Raw genomic sequence first — 12129 nt, 5'->3', positions numbered from 1 at the left:
ATCTGCTGTTGGTTCACTAATCGGCCTGGTTTGGCACTTTGGTTCATTCCCCCAGCCACGTTACCGGAGCCCGTCATCTCACTGTTAACTGTCGGTTGCGGAGGTGTCGGAGGTGTCGAAGGGGGTTGATTCCGTCGGTATTTTTGGTATAGCCAGACGGATAATTTAATTGTTCTGACAACCACTGGAGATGTGGCAATTAGAAGTAGAATGTACAGCGTGTTCAGTAAACCGGTTTTCAGGTCTCTGAAAACTGGTTCATATAGATGCACAATCTCCTGGCCTTCTACCATGGGGCTTACGCTGCAGTAAGCCGTTACAACGAGAAACACGTAGAAAGCAGAAGGTGATTTCTTGTATCTTGTTGGTTTCTTGACGGCCTTCTCCTTGAGTGCGGGCCGAGCCAGTTCCAGGATTCTCTGGGTTAATTGGTACTGCAACATCGCAGGGTCCACCTGGCCTGGAGATCTGGGCATTTGATGTTGACATTTCGTTAGCTAGCTACCAAAGGCTCACACCGCTTGTCTATCTTGATCCCAAGAGCAACTTTATAACTACCAAACTGATTGCGTTGAGCAAAAAAATACACACCTAAATTTTACTACCGTTACACCCCCCTCTTACTTTAACAAAGAAAAAAAACTGTGAAAAAAAATGCGGGGTACTTGGAGCTAACAAACTAAAACTCCTCTTTAACGTAAAAACCTTCCTCGAAAACAAAACAAACTTCTTTGAAAACAAAACAAAAATCTTCTTTAAAAACAAACAAACTACCTTCAAAACAAAACAAACTTTTGTAAACATTTTTCTTTTTCCTTTTTTTTTTACTTTTTTGCGGTTTCCTAACCATTTTTCAAATTATAACTTTCTTTTTTTAGTTTTTCTCTTTTTTGGTTTTTTTAGGATAGCTTTTTTTTATAACCAGATTAGATTCATTTTACTGTAAGTGTACTATCTTCATAAATGTTAATCCTTTCCTTTTCTTTCTTTTCTTCTTTCTTCTCTTCCATTTTTCTTTCTGTTTCTTCGACGTTGCCTGCATTTGCACAGAGGGTATTGCACCTCCAGTTATTTCACCTTTCCTACTCGTCTCAGTAACAGTAGTTTTACTAGGTTCCGTCACAGTAGGGAGAGGCGGATTCGGAGGTTCATGGTCTTTTCTAGGAGTGTTTGGTCCAGGATAGATGTGAAGTTGTAATAACTGTAGGGTAACGTTCAACAAACGTGTAAATGAGTTTGGGAGCATTTTGTGTCCTGTTTATAAAAATTTTCTATGTAATGAGGTGTCAACAGTGTAACCTACTCTCAAAAAGAATTTGCTTCTAACAAGAAAAAAAATTTTTTTCCTGGTTGACCTTTGACCAGTCCCTGTTCGGGCGCCAAAATTGTGTGACGTATTTTTGCTCGAGTGAGATTTTTAAGCAAAGGGTAACGTCTTAAAGAGGTTGCCTGGATGAAAACTCGAGCTGGGTTTAGTTCCAACAAAAGAACTACTTTCTCAAATTGACCTTGATATTAATATAAATAAATCAAAAATAATTAATATTAAGAAAGGTAAACTTGTTGAAGAGGACATCTACATTGAAAATGAACAAAATGTTATTAAATTCAATACTCTAAAACTTGGGGAAAAAATTAAATATCTTGGTGTAAATTTTGAAAATGAAATAGTTTTTGATAGGTGTGAAGTTATACAAAACTTTCATAAAGATCTAGAAAGATTAGTTGGAACTAATGTTTTAGGCCCAAATCAGAAATTGAATATCATAAATCAGTACCTCTGGCCTAGACTAACATATATTTTGCAAGTAACACCAAACGAATTAATAAGTATTACATTTCTTGAGGACATCGATAAAATTATTAGAAGTGCAGTAAAAGAAATTCTCACTCTACCAAGTGACACACCCAATTCTTTCTTATATTCCCCTAAAAGGTTCAAAGGTCTGGGAATAATTCGAGCAAAATGGGAAAGTTCTATACAGCATATAAATATGTGTGTAATTCTAAAAAAACGTACAAAATAGCCATGTAAACGAGCTAATAAACATCCCCCAAAGAATTACCATGTCACTTCAAAAACTTCAAATAGAAATTGATGATATTTTTACACATGATTTTGAATTTAAAGAGAAAAAAAGAATTGGTTTAAATTTGAGATCAAAATTACAGTTGAAAGAATTTGAACTTTGGTCTAAATTACCATGTAAAGGTAGAGGAATAGAATTATTCAAAGAAGTGCCTAGTAGCAACACATGGATTTATTTAAAAAATTGCCTTACTACAGGAGAATGGATCACTTCATTAAAAATGATATCTGGTGTTGTACCAGTACGCAGCGTACCAGGGCGAAGCCAGGATGGAACCCTTTGCAGACATTGCAAGGAGCCTGAAACCCTTCCGCATGTCCTTGGCTCTTGTCCCTTTGGTGCCTTACTGCGTAATGCAAGACACCATGCTGTAAGAGCAATGATCGCAGAAGAACTACGAAAAAAAGGCTGGCAAGTAGTAGAAGAAATACATTGAGTAGTCAGCACAGCGACTTGGCAGAAATTGACCTTGAGATGATCTAGGTGTACTCTCAGCTGATCAGCTGATTAGTTGACCACGTGATATTAGTTGACCACGTGACGTCAGTAGGTGTTTATATTAAATATTAAATAATGGATAAAAAGTGTTGGCCTGACCGGGTTTTGAACCCCGGTCTTTTTGTTGGTAGTTGGAGTCGTTACCATATGAGCCACAACAGTAGTTATGGGTATAGAGTTTATAGTGGTAAATGACACCTTATACAGGGTACCTATACCCTTGTACCTATACCTTGCATATACAGGGTGTGTATTGGAGATTTGATTTTAACATGGAGGTTCACGGGTTTGAATCTAACCTATGTTAGAGGTTTCGAATCTAAACTGAGGTCTATGGGTTTAATGCTAACCTATCATTGGAGGTTCACGGGTTCGAATCTAACCTATGTTAGAGGTTCACGGGTTCGAATCTAACCAACCACTAATGGTAACTGAGGTTTACTGGTTCAATCCTAACCTATGCTAGAGGTTTATGGGTTCAATCCTAACCAATCACAACTGTTTATTTCAGCTGATCACTTGGTTTAGAGGTTCACGGGTTCAATCCTATCCTAGTAGGATTTGTAAAAAAAACATTTTATAGTGTATAATGCTTAAACCTTACTGTTGATCATAATTGGTAAATGTTGGAGGTTATTTTATAGTGTATAATAAATATAAATCAGCTGAAAGAGGGCTTAAGTGGAATTTTACCGTTGATCATAAAAGAATGTTAAATGTGTAGTAGTATTGGAGGTTATGTTGATATTATAATTTGTATATGTGTATCTCTGTAACTTACATATACAGGGTGTGTAAATATTGGTTGGAGGTTTGTGGGTTTAATTTTAGCCTATACTAGAGGTTTAATGCTAACTAATATATTATTGGAGGTTATTCTATATATGCTATAGTGTGATGAAACAAATGATAATTTATGTATCTGATGTTAAAAACAGCTGAAAGAAGGCTTAAGTTTACCACTGAGTATAAAAATGGTCTTTGTAAAGGCTATTAAATATCATATGTCAAACTTACATCTAATCTATGCTAAACGAGTTACTTTAGGTTGTTTTTTGTATAGTGTTGTATTGTAGTGGGTGTTTTAGAGGTTTAATCCTTACCAATCACCAATCATTTCCGGTAGGGGTGTTTTTTTTTGTTGGTATAGTTAACTGTTTGTATATAAGTTCTAAAGGTTTGATCTCTTGTATGTGTAACATAACCCCACTTTTTACCTAAACCACTTTGTTAATTCACCACTGGAGTGCCAGTGTCGATGGTATAATTATAATAATGATTAACTTGATATAAGATTCATCATAACAGATTACTCTGAGTTGAGGTATTAGTTTATAAATTCTCTACTAGGTTGCAGCACTAGTGCTACCAACTACTGTTAGCCACTTATGTGACTTTGTATATGTAACATAACCTCACTTTTTACTTAATAATTTATTACTAACAGTATGTTACTCTAAGTTGAGGTATTAGTTTACAAAATTCTCTACTAGGTTACAGCACTAGTGTCTAGCCAACTACAGGTTAGGTGCTCTTGTAACATAACCTCACTTCTGTCTTATATGCTTTCCCGCCAATTTTTCCATTGCCTCCCCCTATTAGATTATGTAATTTTAAAACTTGTTGGATATTTAGTTGAAAGAATAATAAAAACAACTGTGAAAGCTAAATATGAATTTATTTATATATACAAACTTATATTATTTCTATTTATATTATATACATATTTTGATATTTCTACAACTAAATACTTAGTGCTAGTAGAGGAGGAGGAGAGGGGCAGCCATCTGAAACAAATAATAAACATAATTAGTATATAATAATTATATAGTATATAATATTAAATATAATGTCGACATCCTGTGTGGTATTGCATCATCTAAAATAGCAACTATCATTTCCTGTGTACCAAATCACAACCGGATAACCACCTTTGATAACCACTTTTGTGGTATTGCATCATCTAAAACAACAGCTATCACTTCCTCTTGTGTACCACGTCACCTTTGATAACCACATTTGTGGTCATTCTTGTCCCTATATAAACCCTTATCGCAACCCTGCCATTATTGCATCACTTTGCTCCCAGTGCTTCAAGATGACGGATGTAAGTGACTCTGCTCCAGTAGATTCCAATGAATCTGTTGATAATAATGAACCTGTAAATGTTGTAGAAGATTCTGTTGAAGTAATTGTCCCTGTAAATATTCTAGATAAACATGAAAATTATGTAAAGAGATTTCGCATTCATGGAATTAATACTGTTTTTAAGTTTTCTAACCCCCCACCAGAAACTAGTGAGATTGACTGGCTAAGACAAGGGTTTGGTCAAATTGTAAATGAAATGAAAGAAGTTTGTCAGGAGGGCGACCAATTGGGATTTACTTTGCGTTCACTTAACCTAAAAAGTAAAGAGCCAGGGTTTGTTGCTTTTCGCCCTGCAAATGAAGTAAACGAGGATGTCTTATGGCAAATTTTTGGGGGAATTGTGCAATCAAACGCTGAATCAATCAAGTCCACGGACACGTTTCAAGTTGAATGTACCCGAGTTAATCTCCCTGTAGGTTCAGGGTGCCGCAAAAGACCAGGCTTGTACAACACTTTTGATGAAAAATGTAAAGCTAGGAAAGGGATTGTTGTAATTAATAATAAAGATAACCTGTGTCTTCCTCGTGCTATTGTAGTGGCTATAGCTAATATAACTAAAGATCCCGAATACAAAGCTGTGAGACAAGATGATAGAAAAAGACAGACTGTTAGAGCTCAGGAACTTGTACGTAGAGCAAGAGTCGTGATGCCTGAGGGTGGTGCAGGTATTTCTGAGCTTGAAAAATTCCAACATCTGCTTAAAGACTATAAAATCACTGTGTACAACTACAACGCTAAAGGTCGGGATGTGTATTTTGAGGGAAATGTAGAGAACCCCAAGTTTAAAATTAACTTGTTGTTTCATAATGGACATTACAATGTAATTACTAGCCTGACTGCTGCTTTTGTATGTAACTATTTCTGTGATGGTTGTCATGTCCCGTATGATCATAAAGGTGAGCACCGCTGTTCAAACATTTGTCCCTGTTGTCAGACTATCTCACCTCCTTGTGTAGAGGTGTATGGGGGAAGCTTGTGTCCTAAATGCAATCTAACTTATAAAAACCAACGCTGTTTCATTGCGCATCAGGTTGATAGGTGTAAACATGTAAAGAAATGTCTTGATTGCGGGAAACTAGTTTTGCTTAAGGGACGATCAACCCCACATAAGTGTGGGGAAGTATTTTGTAAACCTTGTGGAGCATTTAAAGATCCTAACCATAAATGTTATATGAAACCTAATGAGGGTAAACCTAAATCTAAAGATTATGCTTTTATTTTCTTTGACTTGGAAACCCGTCAGGATGAGCCTCTGCCCTCTGACCCTGAAAGTAAAGTGCATAAAGTAAACTTGTGTGTGTCCCAGCAATTTTGTTATCAGTGTATTGAGGGGAAATTCTGTATAGCATGTAAAAATCGTACACGAGTGTTTGACTATGACCCTATCAATCAGTTTATGAACTATGTCATGTCAGTGAGGAAACAGTTTAAAAAAATCTGTGTAATTGCACACAATGGGCAGGGGTTTGACTTTCAATTTTTGTTAAAGTACTTGTTGGAAGAAACAAAATTCACACCGGAACTTGTAATGCGGGGAACTAAAATCATTCTAATGGAAATTGATAATTTGAGGTTTGTTGACTCCCTTAGCTACTTCCCTATGGCTCTGTCTGCTCTGCCTAAAGCCTTTGACCTACCTCCAGAGAAAAAGAAAGGCTACTTTCCCCACCTGTTTAATACTCTGGCAAATCAAGACTATGTAGGCCCTATGCCGGACAAAAAGTACTACTGTCCCGAATCTATGTTTGAGAAATCCCACAATGACTTTGAAAAATGGTACAGCGACCAGGTCATTAGTAACTATGAGTTCAACATTAAAAATGAGATCCTAGCCTATTGTATTTCAGATGTTGATATCTTAGCCCAAGCCTGTCTAAAGTTTCGTTCAATTTTTCTAAAAGAGTGTAATGTTGACCCGTTTCTCGAGGCTGTTACCATTGCGAGTGCTTGTAATCTAGCTTTCCGCCGTAATTTCCTGAAACCCAATACTATCGGACTTATCCCTAAGAACGGCTATCGATTAGTAGACAATCAATCAAATATAGCGCTCCAATGGCTTTCTTGGGTCGAGGAAACCAACGGGATTAGGATTGACCACGCAGGTCGAGGTAAAGAAGTCAAAGTCAATGGAATGAAAGTAGATGGTTTTGATGGCAGGAACATCTACGAATTTAATGGTTGTTATTTCCACGGATGTGTTAAATGTTTTCCTTACAACCGTCACGCTCCTTTAAAAGAGGATCCTTCTGATAGCCTACATCTTCGCTATGAGCGAACCAAGGCTAAAAATGCAAAGTTTACAGAACACGCACTAGTAGAGATGTGGGAATGCGAATTTCGTAAACAAAAAAAAGATCAGCAGCTTAAATATCTGGATAGTTTGCCTATCTTAAACAATCTCCCACTTGATCCAAGGCAGGCTTTTTTTGGAGGTAGGACGGGCAACGCAAAATCGTATCACAAATGTGTTGAGGGGGAAACTATACAGTATGTTGATGTTTGTTCCCTATACCCTTATGTTTGTAAGTATGGGAAGTACCCCATAGGCCACCCAACCATCTATGTAGGAGACAGGGAGTGTCGTGAAAGAGGTATGGGTGTAGAGGGTTTGTTAAAATGTAAAGTATTGCCGCCTCGTGATCTCTACCACCCTGTACTCCCTACAAAAATGAATGATAAATTGATGTTTGTGTTGTGTAGAACGTGTGGGGAAATGATGTATCAGGGAGAGTGTAATCATGACAGTGACAATAGGGCATTAGTTGGGACATGGACAATGGATGAAATCAGAAAGGCAGTAGAGAAAGGGTATATTGTATTGGATATGTATGAGTTGTGGGAGTATCAGGTAGCGACTTATGAAAATGGGGGTTTGTTCACCGATTTTATCAATAAATTTCTTAAGATGAAACAGGAAGCTTCGTGCTATCCGGAATGGTGTAAGACTGAGGAGGACAAAAATAAGTATATTGCAGAGTATTTGGGTCACGAGGGAATTAAGTTGGAGAAAGAAAAGATTGTTAAGAATGGAGGTTTGAGATCTTTGGCAAAATTAATGCTAAACAGTTTTTGGGGAAAATTTGGACAGAGGGAAAATCAAACTAAGGCTACTATTGTTAGAGACTCGAAAACATTATTTCAAATGCTCTCTAGCCCCGAAATTAAAGTAAACAGAATTCAGATTGTTAATGATGAGGTTGTTGTAGTTTCATGGGAATATTTAACAGAGGTAGGTGAATCTCTTGGTAACATAAACGTTTGTATTGCGGCCTACACTACCTCGCAGGCAAGACTCAAGCTCTATGAACACCTTGAGGCCCTAGGAGCTCAAGTATTATATTATGATACTGACAGTGTTGTTTACATATATGGAAACGGTCTTTATAGGGTGTCTACAGGAGATTACCTCGGTGAAATGACTGACGAATTAGTAGAGTATGGACCTGGCTCTTATATCACTGAGTTTGTCTCTGGGGGGCCTAAAACTTACGCGTACCTTGTCTGGTCAACCAATCAACAAAAATTGATCCCAATATGTAAAATCAAGGGCCTCACCCTTAACTTTAAAACATCAAAAGTTGTAAATTTTGAAAAATTAAAAGAGATGGTTCTGAGTGAAGCAAAACAGACTGTTGAAATTGAAGAAAGTAGAATCAGAAGGACTAGAGACAGAGACATCGTCACCATCGCTGAGAGCAAAGTGTTTAAAATAACTGGTCCTAAAAGGAGGTATGAAGGTCAATATGATACTTTACCTTTTGGATATAGAAAAGTCCAAAGGGCCACATAAAGTGTATTGTAAATGTAAACTTCTTTGTAAATAATTTTGTAATTTTCACTGTATATTAATGTATATAGCTCTCCTAGTAAAAAAAACAAGTCTATAGATATATACTTATGTAACCTGACCAAGGTGTGAGTGTGTGTACATTGAGTAGTTCAGATTTAGAAGAACCTGTGCTATGCCTTGTACTTGTGTGAATGTGTGTACACTGAGGGGTTCAGATTGGATAGAACCTGTGCCCCTCTTTGTATTTGTGTGAATGTTATTGGTCACTGGCGAGGCCAACTAAACCGCCCGCAAACCATGAGTGAAAGTCACTGGCGAGGCCAACTAAACCGCCCGCAAACTTTGAATGTTAACTTTGGTAGGGTTATATAACTAAATCTATAGACTTGACAAAAAAAAGCTTTATAAATAAAGGAGAGGACGTTTTACGACATCAACCAATATAATATTATATAATATTATAAACTGGTATATAATATTATAAACTGGATAGGTTGTATAACGTTTAACTTGGCCTCACTTAATGAGGGGATAGTCTCAAACCCTATCCAATATAAAGCTAAAAGATGTGTATATATAATTTTTATAAGGAAAAACTATACTAGATATAAATTATTTGTCAGGCGGAAAGGGTTATCTAAATAAAAACACACATCCGCTGTGATAAGTGTACTCGATAACGATGAGGATAGTACAACAGGATGTATGGTTTCTTGTAACGGACTTTGATATCTTTAGTGGCATAGGGTCAGATAAGAATTATAAAAATGGTCAATTATTATCATGTTTTATCCGGTCTATTATCTGTGGTAAAACCAATGTCGAATATGATTTTGTGTAATCTTTACAAAAAAATCTTGAGATATATAAATTATAGAGAATTTATTGGGGAATTAAAAATATAATACTATTGTATAAAATATTTATAAGCAAATCTCGGTGATTTATTTTACTAACAAAATACCTATTTTGGGTTAGCATATAAGGTGTATTGCAGTTATACTCAAGTTATGCATTAATGAAGGACAAAAGTTAATTTGTAATTTAGTTGGAATATTACTATTTAACCTAAAAAGATATCACAATTTTGAAAATCTAATTGTTAACAATCCTACTTATTGTTTATATTATATATTTTTGTCTTTGCTGAAGCTGTTTTTATAAATACAAAGATAAATACCTTATACCTTATTAGAGAATTTTATAATTTTTAATGTATAGATTTAACAGCTAACTTTAAATACTCATAAAATATGTATATATTTGAGGCTATATATTATTATTGTGTTAAACTTTAGCTTAATCTATTTAGTTGTTTAAGAGTAATATATATAATCACACAAACTTTTAAATTTATAATATAGATAAGAAATTGATTTTTTAGTAGGATATTATAATTATAGTTTCAATATAAATAAAGTAAAATGATATATATCTTGATCCCTATTATAGTCTATATTTATTATTATGTAAAAAAAAAACATCTTTAAGGAAAGTTATTGTTAAAACTATTGTAGCTGTTTGACAATTTGTATAACAATTGTGTTTTAAAATACTTAGTTTAATTGTTAATAAGTTTTTATCATTTAAATTAGTAAAAGTTGTATAAAAATTTTGGTTTTAGCAAAATTTCTATATAGGAAATAAGCTTATATATTATAATAAGACCTAGAACCAATTTTATTTTGATAACCCTAGAGGCTACCAACATAGCTGAACCAAGAGTTTTATAAAGTAAAACAGGTTTTTAACCTAAAAATAATTTAGTAGATTAAAACATTATTGTGTGCCAAATAGTTACTTCTATGTTATTTTTATGGAGAAAATTGTAAACTGTTATAGTTTGCTTATATCATTTTATACAATTAAAGTTAAAAATACTTTTACTACTCTCTGCTGTAGCAACCCTAAGCGTTTGTCAAATTTAATGATATTTAAATTAGAGATAAATATTTTTAGTAAAAATATAAGTTAAAATTTGCTTAGTTTTAACTGGACAAATAACTTAGTCGGGGGTGGGTTAATTAGTTAAGTGTATGTTTTTATGTAAAAATATATGTGTAGGGATTTAGTGGACCCTAAAATAAAAGTGGATACCTAAAAATATTTGTGATATTTAAACTTTAGACATTATATATGTTTTTATATGGTTATATAAAATAATGATCCTACTATAAACTTAAACCTGTGTCACCTAAGTGAAAATATATTTAATAAATTTACCAATTTTCTTCTAAATCGGCCTCGATCCCTTCATCTATATCTATTTCTTCTTCCTCCTCTTCCAGTTCGTGGCTGCATTCTGCCACATATTCTTTATATTGTCCATAATGGACAGTTAGGATCTCCTCTGCTGTCATATCGCTGCATCTATAAATCATATAAAAGAGTATTAGAATCAGTATAAAGTTAAAAACCTTTAAGAAATAAATTTTAAAAACTAAGTTTAAAGATACGTACTGGCAACAAAGGGGAAGCCATTCTCCCCAGTGCTCTTCAATAGAGCAACAAAAGACGTAGCGGCGACAGCTCCAGCACACACCATTAGGCATCTTGTTAGAAAATGATGATAGTAACAGATAATATTGCTTTGGAGAGGAGGGGAAATAGTGACAGATAATACTGTCTAAGGAAGGAGGTGGAAAATGTGGTTAACTCAGATGTTCCCTCCCTCCAATCATATATATATAAGCTGTAGCTGCTATATGGATTATTGTTATGTTAGTTTTCATCATAGCTAATATGGTGTTATTATTCTTCATACTACTTGTATTGAGACTACTAATCAGCTCTGAAGCAGTTGATGAAAATCTGCCCCCAAATGGTCAAGTAAGTAGTACTATATAATTATACAACTTTAGATAAATAATTAAAAGTAGCTTTGTGTTTTTTAATATATTTATTATAAAATAATTATTTATTTTTAATTAGGAAAAGCTCTTTGTTAGTGTTTTTTTATCAATGAATATGTTTTTATAGGATAGGGCAACAATAGAAGGAGATACAAGAGATGAAAGAGAACGATCAATTTTGGAAACTGTAAGTAAACTATTATTCATCTTTATTTATATTTGTTGTATACACATTTACTATAATGTTTCATTATTTAACCTAAAAAGATATCACAAATTTAAAAACCTAACTGTACACAATTTTACTAGTTCTCATTGTATATTTTTGTCTATGCTGAAGCTGTTTTTATAAATATAATAGACTGCACCCTATTGGTAATTTTAATGTATATCATAGAACCAACTTTTACCAACAGCTGACTTTAAATATTCATAAAATTTTGCCTATATGTTAATTAGGGCTGTGAGCTAAATTATAGTTTAATTTGATAGTTAATTCATAACTTTTGTATAAATATATATTTGTTATTACAGTGGGGCGGTGGTTTGGAGACCTTTTTGGATCAATATCCCTACAATGCTGACTTGGAACATTACTTCATTAATGTGCATGGGGATGTCCTTTCCTTTGTCACATTAGACTATGATAATCTAGACCTAATACCACCTATACCTACGGGCTTCTGGACAATTTCTGAGGTATGTAGGTCTCTATGTAGTTTAAGTACCTCTAATAGTAGTAGAAGTAGTT

The sequence above is a fragment of the Macrosteles quadrilineatus genome, unplaced genomic scaffold, assembly GCF_028750875.1.
Source record: "Macrosteles quadrilineatus isolate MER2022 unplaced genomic scaffold, UCM_ALF_1.0 Scaffold_33__1_contigs__length_1397503, whole genome shotgun sequence".
Classification (NCBI taxonomy): Eukaryota; Metazoa; Arthropoda; class Insecta; order Hemiptera; family Cicadellidae; genus Macrosteles; species Macrosteles quadrilineatus.
This window is presented reverse-complemented; position numbering follows the sequence as displayed.